Below are 12,965 nucleotides of genomic sequence, written 5' to 3' on the forward strand. Positions count from 1 at the left end.
CTTGTGGTCGGGTTACTCCTATAAAGGGAGGTAACTCCATCTTTGCACAACAGCAAGTGCTCATTCTGCTTGTCCAAGAGATATCTTTAATACTGGTCAACAATGTCAAGGATACATAGGCAATAACCATTCCGTTTACCTAAATCGTAAAAAGAATCAGCAGATTAAAATGCCTGCAAGGCATCTCTCCGAGAAGTGTCGTCCGTGCTCATATGTCCATAAATATTTACGCCAGATATCTGTTGCACGTCATTTGACCCTTGACTCCATGGTAATCGCCCTCCGGCATTGACCTCTGCGTTGCCAGCCTTGATAATACCGATTTTTATATCACAGACTATTGAACTGTGTCGATATGTTATTACCTGGCTCTGTGCTTGGCAGAATACAGTAATAAGTATGAAGTAACATTTATTGCCACCCAACCACAAATCTCGTTCTGGAGCTGTATACATAACGTTCTTAGTTCATGGAGTCGGGCATACCAAGATGAATTACACACTGAGTAACATTTCTATCTTGAATGTGATGAAAATAGTTCACTCACGCTGTTGCCCGACGTCTTCAAAGTTTTATAATCATTCCCAAACAACATACATTGTCTTCGATTACACGATGCCAATTTAGAAAGTGGTCAAATGCAACATATGTCATATTTGGGTTTTCACTTTCTCAGTTAAGTACAAATTCTAGTACTTGTTTGGTTGAGTCTCATCCGGGATTCGAACCCGCACCCTCAGAGTCGGGCACCTAATCGCCAGCACACAAAGTCAGCCGCCTTACCCGCTCAGCCAAAGCGACTTCCACAAAAATGAAAGTCGGACAACTGGTAGTCTAGACTGCGTACTTTGTGTACCCCTCTGATAAGTGTTAATTGGCACGGCTCCCACGACCGAAAGCTATGATTACACGATGCCGTTTTAGAAAGTGGTAAAATGCAACAAATGTCATATTTGGGATTTCACTTTCTCAGTAAAGTACAAATTCTGGTACATTGTCTTCGATATTTTTTGGTCCCTCAAATAAGAGTCGGGTATGTGTAGCGCCATAACTAAAATACAAAAAGGACACTCGTCTGCGTTCGCGTATATTACATGCGCGTGAATTAGGTCCATGCTCTCAAACATATTATACGACCTTAAACATTATTCAGCATCCCGCTCTGATGTATTATCATGTTACATTGCCTTCAGTTCGGTACACGTGTTCATGAAGAAAGTCTAAATCATTTCACTCACTCACTCACTCACTCACAGTCAGTCCTTTCAAGAAATATAATGCCGGACTATTTATGAGTGAGTGAGTTTAGTTTTACGCCGCTTTTAGCAATATTCCAGCGATATCACGGCGGGGGACACCAGAAAATGCATGGGCCTCACACATTATACCCATGTGGGGAATCGAACCCCTGGTCTCCGGCATGACGAGTGAACGCTTTAACCACTAGGCTACCCCACCGCCCCGGCTATTTAAGAAATCACATTGTCTGTCATATTAATATAATTTGTGTATGAATGTCATTTGTGGAAAGAACTAATAAATGCAATGCAAATTCACAGATTGAACAAGAGTCAGTCATGGAAAGTCCCTGTCATGTGAAGTCTCTGGTCATGCATACGCATCCATAGTAAAGAGTGTGACCACCTCGAGCAGCAACACACGACTAAACTGGCCGTCTCATCGATGTCGCCAGCCGGCTAGATTAATGCTTAGTCTCCGAGTATATCTATATTGATAGTAACATTTAAATTGGAAAGACATCGCACGGAGATCAGAGATTCCTGATCCTGAAGAAATCTAGACTTGCTTGACGTGAAGCTTTAGCGTTGTAGAGAGGACTTAGAAGTAGGGAATATAATGTGGTTGAGGGACCTACAGACTATCATTCGGAATCCTGTTCCACTCGTTCCTGAGAGCGTCTGCAAGTTCTTGTCGGTTCTCTGGGGGTCGTGGTCTTCTTCTCGCCTGGCGATTAAGGTGATCCCACATGTGCTCCTTGAGGTTTAAGTCCAGTGAGCCTGCTGGCCATGCAAGAATTTGGATATTCTGGGCGTTCAAGAAGTTCTGGACAATTCTATGTGGGGTCTGGCGTTGTCGTGCTGCAGAAGTGTTCCCTATTGTTGCTGACGAAGAAATGGTATTGTCACGAGTTGAAGAATGCCATCTCTGTATCTCTGAGCCTTCACGTTTCCACGTATTAATACAAAATGTGTACGTTGATTCCCACAAGTTTCTCCTCACACTATCACAACGCCTCCTCCAAAAGGATGCATTTCTTGGACACACCTCCGCGACGCTATACTCGCACCCGGCCATCATTATAGAACATGGTGAATCGACATTAGTCTGTAACAACCACTCGCTGCCAATTTCGTACCAGCCAGCGGCGTGAAGCCCTTGCCTACTGCAACCTACAACGACGATGTTCCTGGGTCCATATCATTCCACACAGAGGACGTCGCGCTCTGACACCTGCTGCCCGTAGACGTCGTAGCACGGCACGTCGACTGATGACATGTGCTAGGACAGATTCCGCGGTTTCCGTTGCCGTGATGACCCGGTTGCGCAGATGAAGAGCACGCATATTGTGGTCCTCATGTGGAGTCATCACACGTCATCATGCATAACTTCGGTGGTTTTTGTCAGCTGAGTCGTATGCCCACCGATTCGTTGCCTTCTTATACCAGTTCCCGACAAGTAACAGTGTTAGTGGTTATCGGAAATTGAAACTAAGGTCTCAGTTTCGATTTTCGATTGAACGAACCGAATCGTTGCAGTCGAATAATGACTAACCCCAAAATATATACGACTCAAATACTGAAACGTTGTTTCATTAATAGTAACAGACAGAACATCACGGATGAAGATGATATTCTCCCATAACCACTGTGGCACAATGACAATTTACGTATCGGCAACAAGCCAGTGTGCCATAGACATTATGAAAACAGGAATACATTCCCTTAGCGATTCGGCAGACGACAAAGGAAACACACTATTACTTGATACAATCTAGTTAACCAGAGCAGATGACGCAGAATATTTAATGATGCACTACGAGCAACTAAAATTCAAAAATAATTACAACAAATACAGAAATAAATGGGATTTAGAAGCAAACGAATGTATATCTGATAATGATCCATCAAGTACTTATGAGGGTGTTTGTTAATGCAAAACACCATTGGTTTAAATACAGTATTATATTAATGTGTATATAAACTCAGAAAATAATTATAAAAATGAAACTGACTGCAACCAATGCTTGTTCTTTCTATAAAATTAGAGTTGAAACCATTATACACATATTCTATGAATGTCAAAGAGATTTTGAATAATGATATTACGTGGATTCAACATGAAACGGACACTCTTCTTAAAAACAATATTTTCAAACCAAGACTAGTAGATAAACCAGCAAATATTTAACATATTATAAAAGCGGTCGAACATGAGGTAGAAAGCATGCAGAAATATTCTTTGCAGTAGTATGAACAATAGCGGAACGGGACAGGAAGTCCCCAATCGCGTTCCGCTTTTGTTTATACTACTTGTGGACGTGCATGCAAAACTTCACGAAAATCGGTGGAATAGTTTATGAGATTCCTCCAACTAACAGCACGTAGACACAAAAAACATGAGAATTATTCAGCAGTGGGTAAAATGTAAGGGACTGTGTCTTGAGGTACGACCATCAACTCCTCTCTGACGAACGCTCACGGTGGCCCGTCATTGAAGTAGTACAAGTTCGGTTTGCCATCTTTGATGTCGACCAGGTTGACGCTGTACGTTTTCAAGGACCATGTCAGGCCGACGGCGTGTTTTCTGTTTTCCCCCTCGTATTCTCCCTGCTAGCATAAATACCCAACTGAGACAAAGTCCGGCAGTGGTTTCTCTCTTTTATCGCATCATGCCGCCGCCAGTGCCGATTTGATGGATTTCATTATGGTGGCTTCATTGGGACTTTTGCCTACGAGTCTGGAGACTATGGTTGATGGTATCCACCAGTCTTGGCATCCATGCGACCCATTCCGTGGTTCTGTTTCCAGGATCGATTACATCCTGGTGCAAGAACAGGCGTTCGGCTAAGGTGCGGTTGAATCTCTCAACTATGGCTCTATTCGCTCGAATCTTTGGTGGCCAACGGTTTTGCTTCCTAGTAGTGATTCATCTATTTGTGCCCATGGGAGACAGCGGCGTCTTGTTGCTTTTTCATTCGTATATCCTGTGTCCTTTGCTTTTCAGCATGTTCATTTGGTGTTTGATCAGGGTTTCTTTTCTCGAACAGGACATCCTTCAATATGGCGTACCTGATCTGGTTTTTCACCAAGCGTATTTTTTCATGCCTTTCGCTTTCTTGATTTCAGTGTTGCTGGCTTTAAATGGCATACATCGTGGGTCTCATCGTGTACTCGGCGATCAGCAGAGAATCAGTGTCCATGTGCAGCACCTCATTGTGCCGCTAGTTGTAGAAGAACATCAGGTGTTTGGACAGGTTAACCACGCTCAACCCCACGTAAACAAGCATGCTGAATTTGATGTGGCTTTTTTCATGTCCAGCACTGCCAGGTCGTCGTTGAATATCTTGCTCTGGTTGAACACCGGATAAGTTGCAGGGTTTTTCATTATCATGGGATCTGACCAAATTTTCCATCGTCTTGCCGAACACTGAATTGTTCATGAGCTTGTACAGGTTTTTCTCGCTTGCTCGTGGCTTGTTTTCACAGCTTCGTGTTCATCCGAATGTAAGGTTCCACATAAGGACTCTGGTCGAACGCGAGCGCTTGGTGGATTTTGTTTTCAGCTTCATCCCCATCGACATGTAGAGTTGCAGGTTACAGTAATGTAATGTATTTGGCTTTATCCATTAAATTAGGCACGAGTTTTTCCACGTTAGCCACCCTTTTGTCTCCCAACAAGATATTCGGACAACCATTCCGGTTATATCACAGATCATTCGGGAGCCGGGGGATAGCTGTTGTGTGATTCATGTAATGCCGCTGGAATTTCCAAGTCCACTCCGAATAAGTAGCCTTTGTTCCAATCCGGCGCGATGTTCATGACATCGTTGGGCGATTAGACCCATTTGAATCCCCCAGTGGCTTGATACTCATGGCCCAGCCGTACAGATTGGTGGCGTCGAGATAAAGAATGTGTTTGGTCGGTTTGCCAGGGCCGTGGCCTGGAACATACATGTTGTTGGCTTTGGTGTATCATTTGGAGGCCATGGAAATTCCATCTCGCAGGCCTTTCTCGACGAACAGGTCAACAATTTCAGCTCCACGCCTATCTTTTTCAACAAGGTTTCTCGAGAGAGACCGGAAGAGGGAAAATACGGGGTTAAAGCAATACTGTTTTGCGCACATTTTCTTCTGAACATTTCGAACACATCGGCCAACAGTGGCACATCCGTTTTCAACTACAAATCATGGTAACTGCCCAAAGTCTTGCACACTAGTTTGTCCCACACATCGACTGCATGCGAGTAATCGTCGGGGTGATGGTCGAGTCTGTCAAGTTGCTGTGAAAGTGGTCGATGGGAGACCAGACATCCATGTATTCGTAAGGGTAGACTCCCTTCTTCAGCAGCAAAGGTCGAGTTTCAGTGTAAGTGTATCGATCGATGTTGTGGATGCACATTATTTTACCGTCTAGATTCATGATTACCCGTATGATCAAGTGAGAATCGTAGCCACGAAGGCTGAGAAACACGACGGGGATTTGTATGGTTTGGGGATCGATTTTGAGCTTCGCGTTGTTAGCGGTGCCTCTGTGGCAATGACCGCTCACGGAATCGCCTTTCAGAGGTTGGTCGCATCCGTGGCAATTTTTAACCTTCTCATGAGTTCACCGGTTGTCCTTCGTCATGCGCACAGGGACGACGGTGTACTGATTTTTCCTGATTGCTTTCTCTTCGCGTTGCAAACACGCGAGAAATGCCTCAGCAACATCGGGACTTCAGTACACCACAGGAGCTTTGCGTCGATACAGACTGTCGAATGGACGAATGGACGATAGTGCATACTTTATGGAGAAGGTTTACTATAGCCCATGCAGATATTAGAAAGATGTGGGTGCCATCACGTCACCAAGGATACCGCTAAAGCTTGGTTTAAAACACATCTGGCGAGTGTACCTGTCGGCTCCCAGATACATTCCAAGAGGAAATGTTGACATTGCCGTACCCAATCGTAACCATCAAGCCAAAGAAAACGTATCAGTACGCCCTGACTGTTGTGGACATCAACTCGCTACAAGGACACAGAACCGTTAACGAGGAGCGATTCAACGGATCTACAAATACAGTCGTTTGACCTGGCCGACATAATTTCAAGTCGATCCCGGAGTGAATGAGTGGGTGAGCGAGTTAATATTTAACGTCGCATCGGCAATATTTCAGCCATATCGCGACGAGAACATTCAACAATGAAAAAGACCATATGTACATTATAAACCCTGTCAACGAAGGACGGTAAGACAACTAGAATATCACAATTTGAATTAAAACTAGCATGGAAAGTTAAAACTAATATCACTATTTAGACAATACAATATAAAAACAGGCTATAGATCGCCAACAACAGAAGGTAGATCACCATACTAGGGACTTAGAGTACCTTTGCTACCTACATGGACCCTAGTTGGATTTACACCATCCCTTCAGCTGCTGGTGATTGTAGAAAAAGTTAGCCAAAATTAAAACAACAAGAATACTACGTTTAAAAGGCCTGGTAAGTTCACATAGACTTGAAAGATTTTGGACTTAACGTACCCTCTCTGGACGACAATAATTTTACTAATCTAAACTACCAATAATTAAAATGCAACTATCTACAGAACATAATAATTCAGTCATTTCTTTTAAAAAAAACAAATGAGTATATCATAGAAATATGTATGAGTATATCTTGTATGGCCAATACGACATCTGACAGACTGACAGCCCAAGTAGGTGTAACCAATATACGGTTTTATTTCATGTAATTTATTTATACCTACTTGGGTGTCCCACTTTTTCTGCATCAGATCACGGGTGTAGGTTCTAATGGCAGCTTTGTAATCAGAGTATGGAATAAGAAGTGGTGTTATAGATTTGTTGTTCGAGTGCTGCTTTGGCAGCAAGATCGGCCATCGTGTTACCGGAAGTGCCTGGAACGTGGCTGGGTAACCAACAAAAGACGATGTCGTATTGACCAGTAGCAAGATCATTATACAATTCAATGATTTAAATTAAAAGTGGATGTTTGCAAGAAATATTTTTAATAACCTGAAGGCAAGAAAGAGAGTCTGGAAAGATTATATACTGTTTATTTTTAAGGTGTCTTTGAATATATTTAAGAGTCGTTGATATGGCGTTAGCTTCAGCTGTGAAAATAGAGCTGTTATCCAGCAATCTAGAAGATACTGTTGTGGATCCAAGGACAGTGGCACAAGCCACTGCGCCACCGTCCTTGTATCCATCTGTAAATAAGATTTAAAATTGCTATATTTAGGTTTCATTTGATTATATTCTTGTTTATATTGTAATTCATTAGTTTCTGATTTTTTAAATGTGATCAATGTTAGGTCCACTTGGACCCTAACCAACTGCCAAGGAGGAGAAGAAAGAAGACGGGAAGGAGCTACATTATTCAGCTCAATGCTGGCAGCAGAAATAAGTGGATTTATTCTTAAACCAAGGGGCGGAACAAGAGAAGATTTCGGATTGTATTAATCCCCATACTGAGGATTGAACACAGTTATATGCAGGGTTTGACTCATTGGAATATAGTTTTCTTAAATACTGTAAAACTAATTTTATACGTCGCTGCGCAAGAGATGGTTCATCAGCCTCGACATACAGGCTGTCAACAGGTGAAGTTCGAAAGGAGCCAAGACAAAGTCTTAGACCTTGATGATGGACAGAATCAAATAGTCTTAAGTTGCTTTTGCAGGCTCCACCATATACAAATGAGCCATAGTCAAGCTTCGAACGGACAAGTGATCTATATAGGTGTAGAAGAGTAGCTTAGACACGACTTTCAATAAATTAAGTGCCTTCAGACATTTAGTTTCCAGGGATTTGATAAAAATTAAATGGGAGTCGAAAATCAGACCTACGAACTTGGCCTCCTTGACAACTTTGATGGGAATGCCATTTAAAAACTGTTCAGGGTCCTTAGGTGGTTTATATTTACGGCAAAAAATGTACGGAACTAGTTTTATATTTAGAAAACTTAAAGCCTTTTTCAAGACACCATCTACCTATTTTGTTTAAACGTAACTGCACTTGCCGTTCAATAGTATGCATATTTTTCCCAAGACAGGAAATATTAAAATCATCCACAAAACGATCCCGCAATTGAATCGCTTAAAACTTTCGATAAACTATTAATCTTTATGCTAAAATGTATGACAGACAAAATACTGCCTTGTGGAACACCCTGATCCCGATGATCAATGAAGATGATGATGATGATGTAATGATCAGAGAGGGTAGAACCCACTGTCATTTAAAAAGTTGGCTATAAATTGTTGGCGACCTCGCAAACCGAAGTCATGTAAATCTCTTAAAATGCCATATTTCTAAATTGTATCATATGCCTTCTCAAGATAAAAAAAAGATAGACACAGCCTTTTGTTTATTGATTAGAGCGTTTTAAACAAATGATTCCAAACGCACTAAGTGATCGACAGTACTTCTATTTTTACGGAAACCACATTGTATATCGGTTATAAGGTTATTTGTTTCCAAGTTCCAAACAAGTCGATTATATATCATGCGTTCCATGGTTTTGCAGACACAGCTAGTTCGTGAAATTGGTCGATAGTTTGACGGATCCGTATGATCACGTTCAGGTTTAGGTATTGGTACTACTATAGCGTCACACCATTAAGGAGAAAAGTTACCCGATGTCCAAATATCATCAAAAATATTCAACAGAGTTTGAAGACAGGATTCAGGTAAGTGCTTCAGGAGTTGATAATTTGTGTTATAAGCTGATGTAGCAGTATCGTGGGCTTGGTCAAGAGGGGTACAGAGCTCATGAATAGAAATTATTCATTATAGTCTTCCCCATTATCAGAACTTAAGACGTTAATAGTTTTCTTTTCTTATTGTTTTTGGTATTGTTGGCACATAATTAGAAGAGGAAGAGTGTTTGGCAAGAGTTTCACCCAGTTCATTTGCAATATCTGATTTATCAGTAAGCAATTGATCTCCATGTTTCAGATGATGGACACTAGATTTAGTACCTTTACCTTTAATCTTCTGGACCATGTTCCATACCTTGGGCATGGGTGTTCGAGAATTTATTTTGGATTCGTAATTTTGCCAAGAATTGCGTTTATTCTGTTTAAAAGTACGCCGAGCATCATAGCATCAGGAGCGTCAATAAAACGGCCAGGTATCAGTTTTGCAGCACAGAGTGTTGCAAACAAAGCCCAGTTAGCCTTTTTAAAAATTCCGCCTTGATGATGGAGGTACATCTGATGGAGTGACAGGTTTTAGTATAGTAGGAAAATGGTCACTTCCACAGAGGTCATCGTGGACTGACCATTCGAATTCATTTAGTAGTTCTGATATTGTGAGTGACGGGTCGAGAGAAGAATAGGTCCCTGTACCAGGATGTAAATATGTGCTGGAACCATCATTATAAATGCATAAATCATTGTTAGAATGAAAGTCCTCCAACAATTTACCTTTAGCGTTTGTAGTTACACTACCCCGGAGTGGGTTGTGCCCACTTAAATCTCCCATTATAATACAGGGTTGCGGGAGTTGGTCATATAGAGCTTGAAGATCAATTTTGTCACACGTCGAAGACAGAGAGATATGGAGAGCATAGTGTAAACGCTACATGTAAAGTAATTCTCACTGCAACAGCCTGCATATTAGTAATAAGTGAAACAGGGCTATGGATAACGTTTTGTCCGACTAGAATGGATGATCCTCTAGTGGCCCTATCACCCGGAGGTGAAAAACAATGATAAACATTAAAATGACGAAGGTGAAATGTATCTGTCTGTTTTAAATAGGTCTCTTGGACACAGAAGGTGTAAAACCTTGGACTAATAGCTGTAATTCATGTAAATTAGTCCTCAGTCCTCCGCAGTTCCACTGTACAATATTATTGGAATAAATGTGCAAGTCGTTACACCGTGTCCATAGGTCCTTGTCATATGTTGACACTGATTCTTACTGTTGACCAAATAGATAAAGTGAGATTATTAAACCACAACAGAGTTTCACACAAAAGTCCTGTACGAGAAATGAAAATACAATCCTGGTTTTACTTACAGTTACACCCTTAACCACATTGACAGCTGGGCTGCCATGTGTGGAACCATACTTTTTACAACATAACATTCAGGAGGAACCTTTCCCTAACATTTTGCTTGATCTGTCTCTTTAAGACCAGAAACGGTGACCAGAGACTGTCATAGAGACTACAAATCGTTCTGCGGTGGGGTTACCTCCTCTGCTTCATTCGCCCCAGAAGTGCTTTTATGTAGAATAAATGTTACGAATGTATTTACATAGTGTAACGACGACAGATAAGAAAAAAAACTCCCAACAGTTTCATGGTAAAATTAGGCAATGTAGTATATCATTTTAATTTCGGCTTATTCTGTTTTCTTCACTTCGTCGAATGTGCCTTAGCAGCTTACACCAAATCGTTAGAGTTTCCGTATGCCGTTTAAGGCCTATTTGGCATATTTCGATTTCACCAGTTAGAAGCACAGACAAATAATCATGATTAAGAAAAAACCTGCATGTATCAGCAAAAAAGTAGCCTTAGTTAGGAATGGACTATATATGTTGCACTGTGTTAACGGTCTTCTTGTTTAACGAAACTATTATGGGATTTGGGTTTGACTGACGTCCGAACCATTCCTATGTACACATTGTGGTCACTGATGTCAAGATCTTACTAACAGCTTAAAGATCCTAATTCGTGTAAAGACTGTTACTGACAAACAGTACTGCATTCACTCTGGTGCGGGCGCATGATCAGACAAATCAGGAGTGGGTCTGGTTTTGCGCCAAAAAGCAAAATCACGGTGGGGGAGGCACCAGAAATAGGCTTCACACATTGTATCCATGTGGGGAATCGAACTCGGGTCTTGAGCTTGACGAGCAAACCAGTAGGCTACCCAACCGGCCCGATAAATCATGAAAAGACAAGTGTTCGCATTTCAATCAATTCATGTAGCAGAAATTGCATAATATCGACTGTTTGAGAGACAATGTGATAAAATGGTCCAAAAGTACGAACTTTATAAAAAGCATGGCGTATTTGAGAATAATGTTGAGCAATGTTCGTTGGTCCAAACCACCAAACGTTTATCATTTTACCACTCAACAATGCAGTTTTAAAAGCAGGAATCACACAAAACAACACTTCGTTGTTTAGGAGCAACTTATGTAACAGCGTGGGAAAAATGAAAGCTTGGGAAGGCATGCTTCAAAGACGGAAGGTGGATTGCTGAACGTTGTGCGTCCATACAAACTGTAGTTGACACTTATTCAGCAGACCGTACCACATCTGGCAACAACGATCTGCGAGAACAGTTCGACAACTAAGGGTGCAAGACACTAAGTTCGACGCCAACATTCTCGTCCTGGAACATCGACATCAAAGTCTCGAGCAGAAAAGCTCGATTAACCGTTTTGTTAAACTAAATGGCAATGGAGTGATGTTTCAACATCAAAGTACCAGACCACACGTTGCATGAGTTGTATAGCAGTATCATTTATATAACGTCCACAGAATCCACAAACACCACAGCGGGACTGCAGGCAAATCCATCCTAGGATATGGAATCTTCCCCGGGACATTAATCCACTTTTAATATACTGTCGGAAATAGGAAACGGTTTCTTCACATATATCTCTACAACTATGCAGCTGATATGTGAAAGCGCGAAATATCTATAAAACTAAGTTAGCTACAGTTCCAGTGGTAGGGAGATAGGAAAGGGACTTTAGTGAGGAGAAATTAGTGCAGAAATCAGCAATGTAGACTTTTCTTGAACTTATTTGGAACAAACCATGGCTTCATGCAAATTCGTGTGCGATGATGTTGCATTACAAGACACTTTTTAAAGGTCCACTTTGAAATGAGACTTCATCATTAATGATAGCTGACGCAAACCGTAATCACTTTCATGCTGCAACTATTAAGGATGTATCTACCATGCAGTCTCACAAGCACTAAACAGGTGGGAGGGGTCGTCTCAAACGCAAAATCCAGACGGGTGTGGCAGACGATGGTTCGGGTCGGGAATAGAGATATCAGCACACATATGATAATCCCTTGGGGAAATTAAACTGTGGAACTACACGGTATGTCATAATAATTTACAAATGATATCTAGTCCTGTCGATCATTTACATATATCAACCTGAACTGTACGAAAGAAAGACTAACATGCTAATTGAAAAGCCATAATCATCACACCAGAAATAGGAAAAAGATATCCTTGTGGTGGACCCTTGAGTTCATGCCTGGCTGTACGATTCAGTCGTAGTAGAAGCTTATCGTAGTTTACGAGTAAACATGGTTTTCTGGACGTCTCACGCATCCCACTGAATGCCAAATTAGGGCTAAGTGAGTTATTTCGACATATCCCATTTGCAGTTGTGTAAATGTTTTCATAGATAAAGAGTAACAGCCTAAAAACAGTTGTTTTTTCCCCCCATCTCCTATTTCCAACACTACTTTCAGCGAAGCCTACACCAATGCATAAGGCTACTGACCATCTGAACTTGCATGTTAACCCCGTCTCTTTACACTGGGGCTGCAAATGCAAGGTGTGATGTTAATATATAAACTGTTGATCGTTGCCATACCTTTAAACATTTGTCTTTCCATGAAGCTCATTCGTGGCAGTTATACACTGATTCTGTTTGAGACACGATCACATTTGCCTTCACACGAACGCACGCACGCACGCACACGCACACATTAAAATATCTCATT

Source organism: Haliotis asinina, chromosome 5, assembly GCF_037392515.1.
Source record: "Haliotis asinina isolate JCU_RB_2024 chromosome 5, JCU_Hal_asi_v2, whole genome shotgun sequence".
NCBI classification, from domain to species: Eukaryota; Metazoa; Mollusca; class Gastropoda; order Lepetellida; family Haliotidae; genus Haliotis; species Haliotis asinina.